Raw genomic sequence first — 21268 nt, forward strand, 5'->3', positions numbered from 1 at the left:
CGGCCTGTAAAAACATTTGCATGAAACCCAAAACAAATAGCCAGTTCGTAGAACTAACGTACACGTTTTACTGCGCGCTCACTGTATTTTTTTCTTATGCCTTGTAAATAATAAACTCATTACCTTTCTAACAGGGTACTTAACAGTGCAGCTCTCTGGGTCAGCTTAACAAAGTCCTACACAGTGTAATGGATCAATGCTCTGCTGACGGCATATTCTATACCTTAAAACTTTAGATCTTAATTGAGCAATGGTGAACGAACAGCAGGGGGGTTGCAGGCATTGCAACCAAATGTCTGCAGAAACGCTGCCATGTCAAAAGCTGGAAGGCTTCGAATTTAATTGTCTTTTAGTTTTAATCACCGCCCTCCGCCTCTCCCGTGAAAGTGAGTTGCGTGACATCTCTTCCCTTGTGTGCCCACACTGGGTACCAAAGCCTGGGAAGACATTCTAATCGACGTCACTATCATGGAGCTGAGAGGAACGATGGGCAGGGGTTACACTGCCACCTGTGGGCGTGTGGAAGGGCGCGTCCGGTCTTGCTGCAGGGTTATGTCTCATCTTGAAGGCAGAGCTGCCTCCCCTGCAGCGACCCCAGCCTGGCAGACTGCAGTAGGCAGCGACCACCCAGTAGCACTTGGCAAACAGAAAGTAACAAGAGGTTTAAGCAGACTTTGGCATGCATGCGTACAATGTATAGCATCGCATGCATGCAAGAGGGACAGGTCAGGCAAAATAGAGTGCTATGAAGCCAGCCAATCAGAGGGGAAAAAAGCATTTACAAATGCAATAGGACTCATATTTACGAGAGTCATATTGCATTGCAAATAAAACTATGGGCATCCAAGAATGCAGGAACAGGAGTGGGTTGAGGGGTTGTGGTGGGCAGAGAACAAAACAGTTTTAAAAGTAAAGGGGCTGATAACTATGAAAGGAGAAAAATGACGACATGGCCATCAGGAGGCGGGATTAAGCAGAGGAAAACCAATCGGATTGCAGCATTTAGGAATACGGCCAATCAAAAAGATAGGCAGAAAGTGGGTGGAGCTTTCCCCACTATACTGTATACAGCATCTCTCTGACAAGACAGCGCATGCGCTGCCTAGTCCGAGACCTAAAAAGGAGTCTGGGAACAGCCCAGACAGCGTATGTGTCAGCCAAAGGAAAGTCTGCAAAGCAACAAATTATGTCTCTCAGTCCGCTCAGAGCAAGATCTCCTTCCCGTCTCTCCATCACACAGTGTATAAAATAAATATCAAGTTTCGGGGTGACACCTCCTGGGTCACCTCATCTGGCCAGACCAATCTGTCCATTGGTCAGTTCGTATAAGGTGATTGTCATGACAGATTTTATACGAATATAAGCAGTGTAAAATACGTAAACTGCCAGGCCATCCATTTGGAGTATACTCTTAAACAAGGATTCTTAGTAAAAGGCACATTAGCCAAATCGAAAGGACAGTTTCTCAGACAGATGTTCCCAAAGTAACAGAAATTGTGTCAAATACTCTTTTTGGAACCCTGTTGATATATATATTTATCTTCTTAATTATATATTTATATACTCTTTTTGGAAATCTGTTGATATGTATTTATCTTCTTAATTATATATTTATATCTATTTTTTTATTGCTTTTATAAAATACCAATATTCACACTATAGTAGCTCTATTTATAGTTAATGCAATAGTTTTTTAGCTGTTTCCTTTGGTGCAGAGCAGGAATATCGACGAAGAAATATCGTCTGACATAAATATCCCCGCAGAAATATCGAATTGAAGAAATATCGACAACAGAAATATAGTTTTACCAGAATATCGACTGACAGGTAAGTAATATCGATAACAATAATATAGTTGTAATAAATATCGTTTACAAAATTATAGTTTACAAAAATATCGATTTTTTAATAATGTTATGTATTTTAGTGTTTTTAATGAGCAATCTTTGTCATTTTATTATATGTTGTAGAAGTGTATTAGTTATTAATGTATATTACGTCGAATTTTGTGTTATTAGTTCCGTAGCGGGTTGTGGGTTTATAGGGGAATAGGGTGGGAAGTAATTTAAATATGTCAAATTATTTGATTAATTAATGTGTTAATGTATTAATAATTGTTTAATAATTATTTGTTAATTAAATTCAATTATTCAATTATTAATTAATTATGTTAATTTATGTTAATTAATTATGTTATTGTTTAATTAATTTTTGGTGTGTGTAGTGGAGTTTATATGTGTAAATGGTGTGAAGTAATTACATTGTTATTGATTAATTGTTAAATAATTTATAAATTAATTACCATTAATTAATTAGTAATTATTAATTGTAAATGTGTAATTAATTTTACGTTTGTGTTGTGATGTTTATAAGTGTATATGGTGTGAAAGCTGTCAATTAATTAATTAATTAATTAATTAATAAAGCATTATAATTTTGAAAAATTATTTAGTAAATATTGCATGTAAATGTGTAATTAATTTTAGGTGTGTGTGGTGGATATTATAGTGTTAAATAATGTGTAATTAAATATTTTGTTATTATCTTTGTTAATAATAATATATTTAAATGTATATATTAATTATGTTTATATTGGAAATTAAATTTAATAAAAAATGTGATAGTTTTTTTTTATTGTTTTGGGTTCCAGCGCTTTCTTTCCCTACTGTTGTACCCTGTGGAGTGGGAATAGTCATTTTCACTCCTACGCTATCCAACGCTTTCCCTACTGTTGCACTCTCTGGAGTGGGAATAGTAATTTTTCCCCCTACGCTATCCAACGCTTTCCCTACTGTTGCACTCACTGGAGTGGGAATAGGAAATTTTTACTCCTACGCTATCCAACGCTTTCCCTACTGTTGCACCCTTTGGAGTGGGAATAGTAATTTTTACCTCCACGCTATCCAATGCTTTCCCTACTGTTGCACCCTCTGGAGTGGGAATAGTAATTTTTACTCCTACGCTATCCAACGCTTTCCCTACTGTTGCAATCTCTGGAGTAGGAATAGTAATTTTTACCCCTATGCTATCCAGCGCTTTCCCTACTGTTGCACCCTTTGGAGTGGGAATAGTAATTTTTACCCCTACGCTATCCAACGCTTTCCCTACTGTTCCACTCACTAGAGTCAGTATAGTAATTTTTACACCTACGCTATCCAACGCTTTCCCTACTGTTGCACACTCTGGAGTGGAAATAGTAATTTTTACCCCTACACTATCCAACGCTTTCCCTACTGTTGCACCCTTTGGAGTGGGAATAGTAAATTTTACACCTACGCTTTCCCTACTGTTGCACTCACTGGAGTGGGAATAGGAAATTTTTACTCCTACCCTATCCAACGCTTTCCCTACTGTTGCACCCTTTGGAGTGGGAATAGTAATTTTTACCTCCACGCTATCCAATGCTTTCCCTACTGTTGCACCCTCTGGAGTGGGAATAGTAATTTTTAACCCTCCGCTATCCAACGCTTTCCCTTCTGTTGCAATCTCTGGAGTAGGAATAGTAATTTTTACCCCTATGCTATCCAGCGCTTTCCCTACTGTTGCACCCTTTGGAGTGGGAATAGTAATTTTTACCCCTACGCTATCCAACGCTTTCCCTACTGTTCCACTCACTAGAGTCAGTATAGTAATTTTTACACCTACGCTATCCAACGCTTTCCCTACTGTTGCACACTCTGGAGTGGAAATAGTAATTTTTACCCCTACACTATCCAACGCTTTCCCTACTGTTGCACCCTTTGGAGTGGGAATAGTAATTTTTACACCTACCCTATCCAACGCTTTCCCTACTGTTGCACCCTCTGGAGTGGGAATAGTAATTTTTACCCCTACGCTATCCAAAGCTTTCCCTACTGTTGCACCCTCTGGAGTGGGAATAGTCATTTTTAGCCCTATGCTATCCAGCGCTTTCCCCACTGTTGCACCCTTTTGAGTGGGAATAGTAATTTTTACCCCTACGCTATCCAACGCTTTCCCTACTGTTGCACTCACTGGAGTTGGAACAGTAATTTTTACCCCTTCGCTATCCAACGCTTTCCCTACTGTTGCACACTCTGGAGTGGGAATAGTAAGTTTTACCCCTACGCTATCCAACGCTTTCCCTACTGTTGCACCCTCTGGTGTGGGAATAGTAATTTTTACCCCAACGCTATCCAGCGCTTTCCCTACTGTTGCACCCTTTGGAGTGGGAATAGTCATTTTTACCCCAACGCTATCCAACGCTTTCCCTACTGTTGCAACCTCTGGAGTGGGAATAGTAATTTTTACCCCTACGCTATCCAGCGCTTTCCCTACTGTTGCACCCTTTGGAGTGGGAATAGTAATTTTTACCACTACGCTATCCAACGCTTTCCCTACTGTTGCACTCACTGGAGTCGGAATAGTAATTTTTACCCCTACGCTATCCAACGCTTTCCCTACTGTTGCACCCTCTGGAGTGGGAATAGTAATTTTTACCCCTTCGCTATCAAATGTTTTAACTACTAATGTTTTAATTTTGTTATTAAATGTATGTATTATTATTTTTAAATACTTTTATGTGTTAATTAAATATAGAAAATGTTATTTTATTCAAAATGTTTTATATATGTTTTTATTTTATTTTTATATAATTATTAAAGTTTATCAATTAAATAAAGATAATAATAAAATGTATTTAAGAAAATATGTGTAAATGTACACATTTATTAAGTTTATATTGATTAAATTAAGTTTATTTGTTATAAATAGTTAAAATATAAATGTAATGTAATTTATTTTGTTTAATTTAAGTTATAATATTTTTTAAAGTCGATATTTTTTACATCTATATTTTTTACATCTATATTTTGTAGTCGATATTATTGTACTTACCTGTTTAAGTATAGGGAGTCGATATTTTTGTAATCGATATTTCTACATCTATATTTTTGTATACTATATTTTTGTCATCGATATTTAAACATGGAACCGATTCCTTTCCCTCCCCTTTTTATTTTTCAATGAAGGTTTGTGTTGTTGTTGCCTTCAGTAATTCATTTGATGTTCTTGTATATCTATATTGTGATCAGGTATTTTCGCTTAATATTATTTTTTCAGTATTGTCATTGTCTATTGCTTAATATGAAAACTGAATAAAATATTTTGAACTTAAAAATGAAATTGTGTCAAATAGTCCCAATATGTAAGTGGGAACCCCCCAAAAAACAAAGTTTCAATTCACTTTATGATTTCAGGATACTTTCCCATGAGAACAAGTTGAGCAACAACGTATAAAATCATTTCAAAACCTAAAATATTAGTTTTGTTTCTAGAAAATTCTCATTAGCAGATGTATGAAGATTAATCCCTGATAATATCAGAGCATTTAGAATTAGTATACACAGGCAGCACCATTTTCTCTTCTCACTTTGTGCACCTTTTTACATGAGAAAAGATAGAGTTGAAAACAAAACTCTTCAATAAACATTCATAGTTTCAATTAATTTACATTTAGTTTCATCAGCTCTTCACATACATCATTATTTAATGATGCAGTTAATGAAATGTCTTTAACACTTGAGAAATCACATTCACATTTCTATTACATGATAAAGAATACACTAGTGCAATTTAGTTAACCATGAACCTATGGTATTCAAACAAACATTTTCATCCAGTCTACACTTTATCTGCAATCTTTTACAATGCAGTAATTGAGGGCCATATGTAGGAAGCCTAATTGTGCTAGCAAATGCTGAAATTCTCAGAATTTCAGCATTTGCAAATGCAATTAGGGCAGTGTGCTATGTAGCACACAAAAGCCCACATGCAAAATAAGGAATCGCAAAATTTGCGATTACTTATTTTGCAATTGCATTTAAGGAATCGCAAATTGCGATTCCTTAAATGCAATGTAGAAAGCACCCAAGTTGTGCAAATTTTGGCTTAAGGAATCGCAAAATACCACCAACTTCAGGTTGGTGGTAATTTGAGATTTCTATGAAAAATGCCCTTTTTTGGCACTTTTCAAAGTGCCATATGGGTCACATATATGCCCTTAGGGCATGTATGTGGGCCACATCTGCACACATGTTAATTTCAGGGGTGCAAAAGGGTGTCCTATTGACACCCTTGCAACCCTGAAATTGCATTCTCCATTTGAGATTCTCTAATTCTCTTCTAGCCCATAGGAATAAATAAGAAGTTATTCCTTATTTGCGAATCTCAATTTGCGACTCGCAAATAAGGAATAAGTAGGATTCACAAAAAATGTTGCTAATCCTACCTTCATTGCGTTTTGCTTTTCCCTAATTGCGATTCCCAAAAAATCGCAATTTGAGAATCTCAAAACACAATTTACCTACATAAGGCCCAGAGTATTTTCATGATCTGCTTCTCAAATTTCTTCAACGTATAGTTAGCACAATTTGTACACGTTTGCCATTTTCTTTCCAAAGTGTCAAAATGGGTTTTATGTGTCAACTATGACATTTAGAAGTTTATTTGCTTCATCTAAGGGCAGGCCATTCCCTTTCGCCACAAGCATCAGTCTATGTCTGTGACATATTTTTGACAATGGACACTCTGCAGTGATATCCCTAGTCCTTAACAAAATTGACAGTTCGGGAGGATTAAACCAGTATTCAGCTTATGACTGCTATCACCTACGGTCTTCTGTATCACCAAATTTCAAGAATCTGATGGAGCTGTTCTCAAAACAACACAACAGCTTCAAGCTGCCTTCCTAGATTCAAGGGGTCAGAAGGCGAGGCTAGTGAATTCCAGAAGGAAATAGGTTAGTAGGAGGACGATTGCTGTTGACCTCAATCTAGCTCATCATCAACATTCAAGCACATTGTTAGCCTCACTGGTAACAAAATTAATCTAAAAATAAAGATCCAGACTAGGCTGATTTGCATCGTTGTATTGAATAAGGCTGCCTTATCAAACAAGCAATGGATCTGGGTGTCTCTAATATTAGAAAATTTCCTGCCAAGGTCCCCAAGCATCAAGTATTTACCTTCCCAATTCAAAAAAAGATGGAGGAAGGTAGTATGATGGAACACCATGTGCAGAACCCATTCCCTTTCCTTTGTTAAACATATGAAAAAAACGGAATGAAAAAGTAAAAAATAACAAACAAAAATGAATAGCTCACGAACTAGCACCAAAGTAAAACCAATGAAACAGAAATCTAATAACCCATTCAAATGTATCATAAAATCACAGAAAGCAAATTCCTCTCTCTTCATCTCTTCTGGTTTTGTTTCCTCAATGTTATGTAGTGTAAACTATCCACAAGAGATGTTAAAGTGAGTTACAGTTATTCGAATGGTACTCCTCAGTGGATGTATTTCTGAGATTCAGGTAATATCCTCAGCTCCAAAATATGTCTGGTTCTATAACAAAGTGACTCGCAGTTGGATGTGAATTTTCAATTTTGTCTGAATCACCAATTAGGATTGAGCATTCTTTCCTGTTGTGCAAGTCTGTAAGAGATGTTCTGTCAGTCTAATTATAATGTTGATAACAAAAGCGAGTCACCCAAAGTGGGTGACCCAAAGCGGAGACTTGTGGTTTACCACATGGCTCCACTTGTCTCTATGCAAGAGGTCTGTCTAAGGTAGAGAGGGAAGGTAATGTCAGTGAGTTTAAAAGGAAATGGGTTAAGTAGTTAGAAGCTTAATAATGGTGCACTCAAGAAGGTCAATGCCAACTTCCTAGGCACGTTTTTATTCATCTTGACAAAAATAAAACAAAAATCACAGTGGATGTTGGACTGATTTGAGGTACTGAATAACAAAACAAAATTATTTATGTGAGTGTCTATTCATGCATTAAGCTATATACTGTCCATATACAGTTACTTGTGAGACTAGATCCTGTGTTTGGAGAGCAACTGCCTCACGGAGCTGTTGTGGTCAATGCTCGATTAAGTTTGCTTGTTTTGGCTTGACAGATGTAAGCCATGTGATATTAAATATAGATCATAAAATGGTAGCAAAACCTTTAAAATGTCAATAGACCCAATACATATATGCAGTTAGTCACCTTGCATGGCTTAGCTTGGTTTAGAAAATCCAGGGTAAAGCTACACAGCCCATTTCACTGCCTTGTGATCCCTTACATCAAGGAGGCATTCCAGAACCAGGTGAAACAAGGAGAAATATTGAGAATTGTCAACTGTTTTTTTACAGGAAGGTGTCCCTTCATGCATAAAAATAATCATTCTCATAGCACGGGCACCCTTGCACCATGGTGCAAGGGTATCTGTGTTGGTGCTAAGCACACAGTGTGTCAGCACAAGCAGGCATCAGAAATGCACCTTGTCTTTGTAAATTTGGTGCATTTCAGATGTCTCCCTTTAATGCAGCATTGCCGTGCCACTCAGCATTACATGATATGTTCGTAAACCAGACCCTAGGTCTAAAAGTTAGACTGGGTCTAGGAAGCTGTCAAACCAAAAGGTCGGTTGTTCACCAACATTGGCTAGGCAAGTAAGAGTACAGTACATTTTCAGTACACATGAAACTACATCACTGTGATATGTGAAATTACCTTATCTACCTGAAAGAAAGAGGGTAGATACAGTACAATACAATACCCTCAAACTCTCATTTCTGCTCTTACTTGTCAAAGTCTTTACTCATAACATAAATAGAGCAAAATACAGTATGGCATTATATACAAAATGCCCTCCACTCCTCTTGCTATGTAAGTACAGTAGCCATGAAGTGACAAAAAAGATATGGAGGCCCCTGCATTGGTGTGTACAGTGTGGCTTAATGTGCTAGTGTAACTCACTCCCCATCTGCTGTGCTAATGCACTAGTCTTAGACAGCGTCATAACAAAACTTGCGGACACCCCCTGCAAAGTGCATGGAGGGGACCCCCCATGTTTGGGACCCAGACAGGAGCTCTCAGGCCAGCCCAGGCTCAGTTCCGGACGGGGCGCCCTAGAGCTCGGGCCCCCTTTCACAGCGGGAACTGCGGGGTTACTGTTACACCAGTGGTCTTGGAGTGGTCATGTTGTGCATGTGGAATGTAAAGAACGGTCATCCCTGCATCAATATGCACAATGTGGGAGTAAAATCCAGAGACATCTCACTCCCCCTCTGCTGAACAAATGAGCAGGTCTGAGTACAAGATATAGTTTCTGAGTGACATCTTTAGTGATGCAATGCAAATCACAATGGACGTTTCCCCCCATTTCAGTGAAGATAGTGAGCTCATGAAAGACAGGTTCTGGTAACTTTTCCAGGTGACATAGATGTAGGATGCCACCGAGATGCAAAATGATGCAGAGTCAGTTCAGAGGCATAAGGACATCACACCCTTGCAGTATCTTATATTGTATTTGATAAAGCTGCTTGTCAGCAGAAAGTTGGTGCAATTTAGCATAACGTGCAGAATGGCTTCATCATCTCCTTGGTTACAATTGAAGGCATGCCATTAGTTTGCCCCTTTGTTTTGCTTCCTGGCAGGACCAGTATTTGCGCTGAACTAATTGCATGCTTGAAGAGGTCATCGTCTAGGGGTTATTCCCGATTCTGCACAGCCTAGGTCGACTACAGTGCTTGTGTGATGTGCTTTAACCAGGGCAGATCACTAGGATTGTTGCTTTACCAGATTTTGTGTTGACCTTTTAAATAGATTACCTACTCAGGTTTTGATCATATCCAGATCCAAAACATAATTTGTTTAAGTGGTAAAGGGGCATCATCAGTGATCGTACCTAATTCAGCCCCTAATGCAGCCCGCCGGTGCGGGGTTCAATGACTAAGATGTAGTAAGCATCTTAGGAATTGGTTCTCAAAATTCTTCATTCCTGTAAACTTTTTCCACCCCATAGCTCTACCCCATTAGAACCTGCAGCCACAGCTTTCATTTGGTAGATTTTAAGGACAGGTTTAATTGATCTTCGCCCTCATTTATTGGAGATGTCATAGGGCTGCATTAGTGTTGGCACGTTGTGGCTTTGCTTTTTACTTTGTGCTTGGCTCAGAACAGTTTCACGTCAAATTTGTTTCCTAGATAATGATAGTGAATGACACGGTCCATGGCTCTACCATTGAATTTAGACATATTTCTTGGGTTGTCTTTGAGTTTATGATCCTGAATTTAGGTTCTTGAGTAGTAATCATGAGGTTTTACATTGTGCAATAGGTTTCAAATCATTGCAATAGCTTATGGATCGATACTTTATTGCAGGTCAATAGTATAGCATCATCAGCAAACAGCAGAGATGGTATTTTGTCCTCACTGATTGTTGATACATTCACATTCAGGGGTAGGAGGCTTTTGGCAATGTCGTTGATGAAGTGAATAATAATGCAGGAGCTAGAAGGCAACCTAACCTTACACTGATGTATATTTTAAAACAGGCCGTGGTTTCTCCTTTAGGACCATAGCTCACTGTGGCTGAATTTCCTTGGTGTAGTTGCTTCAGGGCAATCATAACCTTGTCTGGGAGACCTAGTTCGAGCAGACTCTGCTATAGAATCGCCCTGGTGGGTATAGGTTAATGACAGCCATAAACAACATCAACCTTTTTATGTTTAGGTATCAAATTTATATTGTATAATCGAATGGCCTGGTCTATTGTGCTTTAGATTTTTCTAAAGCCAGCATGGAGTGGTCACAAGATCCTGCTGTTGTCTTTGACCTAAGCTTTTACGAGAGTGAGCAGTAATTTACCATAGATCTTACCAACTACATCAAAAGGAGATCGGACCATGATTTGCGGGGTCGTTGCAGGGACCTTTTCTGTGAAGGTGGATAGTAACTGCTCATCTCCAGGTTGCAGTAACCTCCTCGTGTTCCCAAGCTGCATTGTTTACTGTAGTAAGGGCGGGAACCCATGGTGACACGTTGTTTCGATGGTCATTTGTTGGTTCTCTGTCCGAGCCAGGTGCCTATACCTTTTTTTCTCTGAGAATGCCAAAACACATTTTTCAGTTTTAATCATTGTAGAAAAGTGCTTCTACAACATGGCAATGTTGTTAAATTATTAGGTCCCAGACTGTGAGTAGGGTTGAGGCAAGGTACAATATGGGGCTAATACAAATTCATTGGTATTGATTTACCATCTCCTTTTATATTGAAGGCTCTGTAATCTAAAGGACTGAGGGGCATATTATCAAGGACCGGTGTTAAAATTATCGCAGGAAACTGGCGATAATTTTAACACCGGTCCTTGATAATATGCCCCTGAGGGATTTATGCACGTTCCAATTCGCTGTGATAGGCTTAGGAGAGTAAAATAAGACTGCAACAATTTGCCTTTAAATAAGCGACCATAACGTTAAAATGGCTTCACGTTGCAATCAAGCTAGGAAGATGTGATGACAAATGCAACTGTAAATAAAATCTGCAAAAAAGCGATTCCTTGACACGAGGTTGTTTACATCTTTTTGATCATCTGCAGCCACAAGAGGTGAATAACTTGTAACAACAACAAACACGGAACACCTTTTAAGGACCTTTGGCGCTGTATAAATGCATGGGTAGTTCGAGATTTATGAATTCATGTATTAGACACAGTCATACTATAAAACAATCAAAAGCATTTTTTCTGCAGTATATAAGGAAAGTAAAAAGACCAAAGCTTAGTTACTGCATATTACACAGACTTTGTGCTCAGATGATTAACACATATTTTATTCCCTGTTTCCAATTTTTGGTAATGATAACCAGTAACACATTTTACATTACGTTGTCAATTATTTTATGCTTATGAATATAGCCAAGTAAAACATACTCATTATACATGCCACCGATTCTTTAGCTAAGCGTTGGTTTGCTTTGTTAATTATCAAATGTTATTTTGCCAAAACACGTTTTTTTTGTTTTTGTTTTTCTCCCGGTAACCAAGTTCTATAAGCTCAATGCTTCCCTTTCCAAGATTATTCTACACATCCCCTGTGAAAAATAAATGTCTTCAATTAAGTGTTCCATCTCCAAACGTGCAATTACTACAAAATGTTTTGGGAATCTGTTTTGACATAAAAAATGCAAATGATCATCTCACTGTAGCTCCTCGGCTGGCAAAAGACGTTTCCATGGATTCTTGAACGGTAAAACACCGGAAAGTAGACTTTTATCACATTCCTAGCGAAAACAACACAATTGCGAAACTGATTATAGGTGTCAAACATACATTTTCACCCCTGGCATGCTTTTCTAGAAAAGAAAGATCAAGGGAAAAGGATGACTAATATGTGGTAAAGTCTGGGAAGGAGCATTCCATGCTGAAAAGCATAACACACTGATTTATTCCATATTCTGCAGTAAACGTCAAAATGCTAGCTGAGTTTACAAACATCTCCCATGATACGCAGTTGTGCCTTACTGCTATGTTTTATAACCATGCATGCGAGATTTTTTATTGTCAGCACATGTCACAGTCGTTGCCCTGCCTAGAGTTAATCGAAACGTGTAAAAGCATTTTAACACCCAAAATCATTCAAAGCTTCCATTTACCAACCTTATAAAATCAGCTGCCAATTCATAGCCCTATGGAGTTGGAGACTTCAAATTTCTCTTCTGCTTCATAACACTAGATAACAGTCTTGGTCACTTTCTTAAGTTTTTATACAGACCCAACCACCAACTATAATATCTACATTTATTATCAAAGTAACTTTACTTTTTTGGTGTTATTTTTTTATTTTGAGTCCTCATTTCACCGTTGGCAAATGCAAATAAACACTAGCAAACCTCACTCTGTCCTGGGCGCCCAGGGCTGAAGTTTTTGCTTATGCCTAGGGCCGGCCCGGCCTGACCCCTTGTTCAGGGCATGGTGTAATCATAGGAGCCTTGGGGCTTTAGACCAGCCTAATTTCTTTTCCCCATTCTATCAGAGGCTCCCACACTGTGCTATTTACATTATGTGCCATGCCGGATTCCAATCGTGCAATTCTCAGTGCAGCTCTAAGCCAGTTTTCATGCAGGGGGGGGGGGGGGCTTCGAATCTTTCCATATCTTACAAATCTCTCTGCGAGCAATAAGAATAAGGTTAAAAAATAAGGCCACCTGTGTCTCCCTAAACCCACAAATAAGATCAGTGTCTAACCCCCAAAAAAATTCTAACTGTGTTCAAACTAAATTCAACCTTATACATGACCTCCATTGCCTTCTCCACATTAGCCCAAAAGAGGCCTAAGCTGGAACAATCATAAAAAACATGAATACCGTCAGCCTCTGCCAATCCACATCTGGGGCAACAAGGTGGCGGTGTGACAAACTTTGATATTTGTTTGGAGTATATTATAACTTATTTAAAGCAAAGAAATGATTTTTCTTAAGAGAGGCGGACCTAACGTATCTGTACAGGTATTGAAAAGATGTTTCGTAAAATGCGCCTGAAGCGCATCAGGTCCAATCTAAGTTGTTAGCAATAGCCGATTAAAAACCTTTGATCACACAAATATATCTCCCAAACGTACCATTTCCACTAGGATTGTATAACGATGTAATTCAAATGTTGCCCCAATCGTATCAAATTATTTCCTGGATGCAAGAACTGAATGCCATTGTCACTCAAAATTGTAGCGGGAATTCCTTCACACATGCAAATCTGATCTGAAAACCCCATAACTGAATTAGACCTGGGCGGTGAACTCTGCTCCGTTCGCGGAGTTTGCAGAGTTTTCTGCCCTCTGCACTCTGCGAGCACAGCGGAGTGCAGCATGCTCTGCTTCGTGTAGTGCAGAGCAGTTTTTTACCTGCTCGCGATCGTGAACGGTAAGTACATGAGCACGAGCTACCGCTCGGGTAGAATTTCTACCCGAGCAGCGGGAAGACCGGTGCGAGCGGCAGGTCACACTGCACTCCGGCACTTGTTGAACTCTGCTGAGTTTTTTTGTAACTTGGCTGAGTTTTTTTGTAACTTGGCATAGATCCGCTTAGCAAAACTCTGCAAACTATGCCCAGCCTGATTAGTATCAACTTTCTCAACAACTTCCACTTCAAAAAATGATCCATCTGAACAATACATACCCACAGGCACCACAATATCCACTGGCATGGATTCCCAAGGATGTTTTGGAATAAAACCACCACTGTTGATGTTCCAAGAGATTTGTCAGCCTTCATACATTTCAAACAGCCTTTTACTTGCCTCTGCATTGCTAAATCCACACCAGGCAACCCAAACTAATTTTTCACCACAAATGTATGAAAATGCCAAACTAGCATTCATGACATAACTTCAAAATCATCTCTTGTAACCCACTGGGAGCAATCATCCTGCCACCTTTCTAAATCATGCCATTCTCCAACAACAGTCCTGATCTAACCCTCCAAAAGGACATAAAGGCTGCTTTATGCAACTCATTATTTTGCAATTTGTCACAAATAAAATGGGAATCATTTTGCAAAACAACATTCTTTCGGGATTCTAACTCCCACTCTTCCTGGTGCAACAAAGCAATCTGAAAGTCATTCCATATGTCATCCTCATATTCTTCCAATTGCACGAGCACCCTAGACAAGTAATCGGCTACCGCATTGTCCTTTCAAGGTACATACACAATTTTGTAAATAGCATCTTGTCTCTGCAAGGATAATCTGCCAATTCTTCGGGATGCATTAACTGTACCCTCAGTTGTCAATAACTTGACTATCGGTTTATGGTCACTCTGAATAACAAGGGGCATACCCCATACAAAACTCTAAAATAATCAGGGACCCAAGTGCAGGGAAGGGCTTCCCTCTGTACAATCGGGTACCTTTCCTCAGTTGGAGATACGGCTCTGGATACAAAGGCTATCACATATTCTATTCCCTTAGGAGCAGAACAACGTCAGTTCCCAATTCCCACTCTGCTGCCTCCAGTCAACAACGTTTCTTCCTACATGTGACTGAAGAACCCGCAGGGGTGAAAGGGGATGAGACAGAGAAGAGACTGCCACACTTCTTGTGCTTAGGTTCCTCAGCTGGATTTTCTCTTCACCTGTAGTCTTCTGCTTTTTACAGTTGTGTGATACACCAAGGTACTACAAGAAACATTAATCAACAATGACTCTTGTGCTCTAATTTGTCATGAATTACTTTTGTTTTTTACTTATTTATACACCTACTCGTGCTTTCTGTGGCTTGTGCCTCTCTTCTTTCTTCGTAACTGTATTGCTCCCTTATCTGTTACTGTAAATCAATATAATTGACTGAATGCTTTTACCTTAGTTAATTTCTCTTTTACCTTTCTTCTGTTTTCAGACTCTCACCTCGCTCGTACAGATTGCTTCCTTAAGGATTTCTGAAATCTTCCTACCAGGTAAGGACTGTCTCATATTCTTTCTTTATTCCTTATATACTAATAATGAGGAAGACTCTACCTTAATTTGTTAAAACAAATAATGTTAAACCTATCTTCATTCAATCTAGGGTTTAGCTAAATAAAAAGGTGAAGGGAAATAATTCTTTCCTAATGTTTACTAAACTTGGAATCTAAGATCTAAGGGGCACATGCATCATTGTAGGATTTTGCACTTCCTAAATTGCGAAAATTAAGGAATCACAATTTAGGAAGTGCAAAATCCTATGCATCAAGAAATCCTAAAAGTTTTTAGGATTTCTTAATTTTCGGAAATTGCGATTCCTTAATTGCGAATCGCAATTAAGGAATGGCATTACATTGATTCCTATGGGCCTAGAGGCACATAGGAATCAATGCCGTTTTGCATTTCTTTTTTTTGGAATTCGCAATTTGTTGATGCATTGCAAGGGTGCAGAGGGGGGTCCAAAGGACCCCCCCTGCACCCCTGAAATGTATTTTAAAGTGCATGTTTCACACACACATGTCCTAAGGACATGTGTGTGTGTAACATGACACTTTCCAAAATGCATTTTTGCGCTTTTTAAAAGAATTTCGCAAATTAACACGAGGGTCAACCTCGTGTTAATTTGCACTTCCTATTTCAAAATTCGCATTTTTTAAAAAATTGATGCATTGCATTTAAGGAATCGCACAAATGCGATTCCTTAAATGCATTCGCATTTTTAGGAAATGCAAAAAAAAGCGAATTTTGAAAAAAATGTTCATGCATCCCAAAAACGTATTTAGGAAGTGCAAACGGCCGAATTTACCGATTCGCACCGTTTGCACTTCCTAAATAGGTTGATGCATGTGCCCCTAAGGGTATTGCTTACATTTCTTGTACGTACCGGTGCTAAACCTAATTCTAAAAAGCTGGAATATTCTTTGTGTGCCTAGCCTCTGTATTTGCCTTGCTCACTCTGGCCTTTTCTGTCAGGATAACCAAGTTTATCTCACTTGAAAATATTTATTTTTCATGCGCGCTTGTGCTGCATCTAGTGTTTCGGTAACGCTCAACCCGGGCTCTAGCGTTGTTTAATTTAATCTGGGAAGCATGAACCAAAAATGGCTACCCTTTATCTTTTCCCAAGAAGGTGATAACATATACTGAAAACTGAGGCTTACTGAACGTGCGCGCAACTCTTCAGGTCAAAGGACAAATGCGATGCAGATTTCCCTATCTGACTATTGTGCCGCAATCTTCAAAAGCTCCTTCTTTCGCAAACTCGTCAGTGCGCCGTTCGGCGGGAGCTTCACCTGGACATACGTGATTGCCTGCAACTACTGGAAAGCTAACATGATAACCCAGGGGTGGTTTTCTGGCAGCCATTCTGAATCTCCTCTGAACTCAAATCTTGTGTAAATAGTAGTCTTTGTCTTTTCCCATGGAGGGCCTCAGCAGAGGCTGAGTGGTTCTGACACCTTATTATCTTTCTGTGCCAGCACAGCACACAGACCTCAGTTACTAGCATCAGTAGTAAGAAAGTTGTTGGCATCGGTGTCAAAAGTCTTCAAAGGGGTAACATTAACAATTTCACACACTGTGTGGTCCACTGAAATTCTGTCTTATTTTTCAAAAACTTTCTAATATTACAGCTCTTCTCAGTAAATCTTGGAATATATTTGGATAATACTCAGCAAACCCCAAACATAACCTAACATCCTTGCACTTCGATGTCAATGCCTCTCTAATAGCACTCACTACGTCCTCAATGATGTCCTCCAAGTATGTTGCACTATTGTCAGCAAATTTGCATTTATAGAATTCTACTGTCAAGCTTTTCGATTCGAGAGTCCTCAATAATTATTCCATCCCTACATCATGTCTGTTTCTGACCTCACCAAACACCAAAATATTGTCTTGGAAATACAGTACACCAACCTCTTTACCAAATAGTTTAAACATCAACTTCTGAAAGGCAGCAGAAGCTAAATCAAAAGGCATTCAATTGAACTGAATGCATCCATATGGTGTAATAAATGCTGTTAGTTTCATAGACTCAGGAAATTTGGAGGTAAGCAGAAGTCCATGGCTGAAAATCATATTGCAAATTTCAGACATGTTACCATCTAATTAATTTTTAAAAATAGAAATTCCTCAATTACTATTATTATTTAAGTGGTGTAAGTCCACACACAATTTTATTTTTCCATTAATACATCATGCCACAACTAATGGAGATTCCAATTGAACATCTTCATTGGTTCAATTACAACTCCTTGGAGACTTGTTAAGTTATATGTATTTGTAAAGTGCACTTTAACCCCTAAGGGTATCCTTGGGCGAAGCAGGTTGTGCTCCTAGCTCAGCCTATGGTAGATTGGTTAACTGAAGAGCCAGGTCATCAGTTTCTCGCGGAATTCAAAGAGAACGGAGAAGCCTCTGATGTGGAGCAATGTTAGAGAAAGCCCATCCTCCGGATCTGGTTCTGTATATATGCGTGGGATGTGCTCGAGTAGGAGTCCTGCAAAGCCGAAGTGTCTGGGTGTTTGTTGGAAAGTGATGTGACTGCTCAGGTAGGTGAGGTCTGAGTAGTATATATTTTAAGGATTTGTATAGCACACTTATAACCCAAGGGGGTATAATGGTGCTAGGGCAGATGTGAAGGACAATCTGAGCTCCTAGTTGAACAGCCAGGTCTTCAGTTCCTTGCAGAATTTGAGTAGAGATGAGGAAGTCCTTATGTGATGGGGAAGGTTGCTCCAGGTTTTGAGGACGATGTAGGAAAAATAGTATCCTCCTGTTGCAGATGCATGGTATCTGTGCAAGGCGGAGTGTGACTGAGCACAGTTGGCTAGTTAGATGGTGGAAGTTAAGACAGTGGTTGAAGTAGACAGGTCCTGCACTTCTGGATGGGAAGCCAGTGTAGCTCTCTGAGGTGAGGCATGGTGTGTGTGCTGCAGGGGATGTCGAGGATGAGTGTGGTGGTGGCGTTCTAGGTAGTCTGAAGTCTTTGTCTGAGTAGGTTCAGATACCAGCATATAATGTGTTACCATAGTCGAGTATGCTGGGGACAAGGGCCTGGATAATTGTGCATCTGGTGTTTGTGGAGAGCCATTTACATATCTTGCAGAGCATACATAAAATGAGAAAGCAGGAAGAGGTTATAGTGTTCACCTGTTTGGTCATTGTGAGTTTGTCGACAAAGACGATTCTGAGGTTCCTGGTGTAGACTGTGCGGTTGGCCACAAGGAGGAGTCCTACATAGAGCTCTTGTTCCTGAAAATCAGGACGCCTGTTATGTCAGTTTTAAGTTTTTCAAAAAGAACTATTGATGGATGAAATGCTGACCAATGTCAAACATTCACTCCCAGTACAGAGATCTGGGCCTAAATCCATTGTTTATTTGCTCACCGTGCCATTCCAGTTTGGACCATTCACGCACGCAACCTGGGCTTCATCCTGGACTCCTCCCTCTCCATGACCAGACAAGTCAACGCCGTCTCCTCGTCCTGCTTCAATATCCTGCGCATGCTACGTAAGATCTTCCGGTGGATCCCCACCGAGACCAGGAAGACGGTCACCCAGGCCCTCATCACCAGTCGACTGGACTACGGCAACGCCCTCTACGCCGGAACCACCGCCAAGCTCCAGAAGAGACTCCAGCGAATCCAGAACGCCTCAACGAGACTCATCCTCGACATTCCCCGACACAGCCACTTCTCCGGACACCTGAGAGACCTGCACTGGCTCCCGGTCAACAAGAGAATCTCCTTCCGGCTCCTCACCCACGCACACAAAGCCCTACACAACCAAGGCCCGAGATACCTCAACAGCCGCCTCAACTTCTACGCTCCCACATGCCAGCTCCGATCAACCAGCCACGCCCTCGCCGCCGCCCCCCGCATCCGAAGAGCCACAACAGGAGGAAGGTCCTTCTCCTACCTGGCCGCCAAGACCTGGAACTCCCTCCCGACCCACCTCCGCCTGACCCAAGACCACCTCACCTTCAGGAAGCAGCTCAAGACCTGGCTGTTCGAGCAGTAGCGGACCCCCCTCCCAAAGCGCCTTGAGACCCGCCGGGTGAGTAGTGCGCTATACAAATGCTATGATTGATTGATTGATTGATTGACCCAGCCATATGCAATTAGTCTTGATCCTGCTCTTCATGGGAACTTTCCAGCCCAGGTCCTCCTTGGACTGGAAACATTCACACTGGGACCAATTTTGGGGTATTATCCCTCATCAGCCAGACTAGCTTGATTCCTGTGGCATGGGGTAAACACAACACACATCTTGGTATACGCGTCCCACTTAAGGCAGCAAATGCAAAAAGAACAATTGATTGGCAGAATGCTGAACTATGTCAAACATTCACCCCCAGTCCAGAAATATGGGCCTAAATTCATCATTATTTTACTCACCATGACAGTCCAGTTTTGACCCTGCTCCGTATGGGAAAAGTCCTACCTGGACTGGAAACAATGATCATAGGACTGGTTTTGAGGTATAAACACTCATCAGCCAGGTTAGCTTGACTCCAATAGCGTGGTGAGCATGACATGAGTGTTTGACATTGTTCAACGTTCTGTCCATCAATTGTTCTTTTTGCATTTGTCACCCCAAGTGAGACGCTAATTCCCAGACGTGGAACCTGTGCTTGCCCTGTAACTAGGTGTCCTGTGGTGTGGGTAGGTTTGGCCTAGGTTTATGAGGTTTTTCAGAAGGATTGTAGATTTGGGGTTGGTGTGGTCTTCTAGGTGAGAGCTAAGGTCTCAGAGGAGCACTAAGGTGGTAGTGTTAATGATGAGAAATATGACAAAAAATAGGATATCAGAGGTGTAATTGTTGGGGGGTCTGGGTGGTCTGTATGTGAGGGCTCTACCCTGGCAGAAGTTAGCTGTGATGCTTATCTTGCTTGTGAGGTGCTCCATGAAGCAGGTGAAGGTTTAGGTGTAGGTGTTGCAGTTGATCGTATCTTTGAATATGATGGCAACTCCACCTCTGGGCATGTGCTTACAATCTTGCCTAACAATTTTGTAACTCGCAAGGATGGCTCACTGTTCACCAGCAGTTATACCTACTGTAATGTCCATGCAATATGTGTCCATTCTTGAAAACACTGGAGCCATATCTGTTGCAGTAGTCTGCACCTCTGAATGGGACTTTTTGTTGCTAGTGCCACTGATGTAGATGGTCCTCCAGCTTCCTTCTACTTGATTGCCATTTAGAGATCTTTTCTATGTTAGGTTGTAAGATGATACACCATGGACTTCATCCCACATTAATACTTTGTATTCATCTCTCTAGAGTGGGTCTTTTCATAGAGTGTGCATTGTACTAGTTTGTAGCAGTTTTTGTTTCCTGTTGAATTTGGGTAAGACTGCGTACATTTATGGGTGTTTTGTAGTTATGTTCTATTCTTGAGTTCAGATCTTGAAAGTCATTTTTTGCAATTGTTTTTGTTAAATGTGTTGTTAAAATAAAGTTAAACAATTTTGTTACTGAACATCTAGACTCAAACTTTGTGTAAAACATGTTTAGGTATCTGTTTTACTTTTTGTCATTTGCATTTGTGTTTACTAATGTCATTGTGACCAATGGTGTTGCTGTGAAGAAGGAAAATGCATTGTTTATGTAGTTATTTCAAAAAATATATACAAAGGGTAAAGTTAAATTAATATCTTACTAAATAGCAACGGTGACATTTTATGTAAGATATGTCTATATATGTGTTTTATACTTTGTCAAAAACACCCAGTATTCACAGTGTGTCCTTGGCAATGTCACTCATAGAATCATATAGGTACTACCTGTGCAATCATCACGGATGTCCTTTCTCCGCCATGCTGCAAAAACACTTCCTAGCACAGTACTAGTAGGGGGTGAAGTCACCTTGACTATTGAGTGTTGTTGGGGGCAAACTAACTCCCCTGCTACCTCCAGCAAGTCCCACACAGTCAGTTTGCTAAGAGGTCTTCGGAGGCCAGGCCCTTTTTCAGCACCACTCTGCAAATGCATCTCCTTGTACACAGTAGTTGAGGAAT

Source organism: Lissotriton helveticus, chromosome 2_1 (genome assembly GCF_964261635.1).
Source record: "Lissotriton helveticus chromosome 2_1, aLisHel1.1, whole genome shotgun sequence".
Lineage (NCBI taxonomy): Eukaryota > Metazoa > Chordata > Amphibia > Caudata > Salamandridae > Lissotriton > Lissotriton helveticus.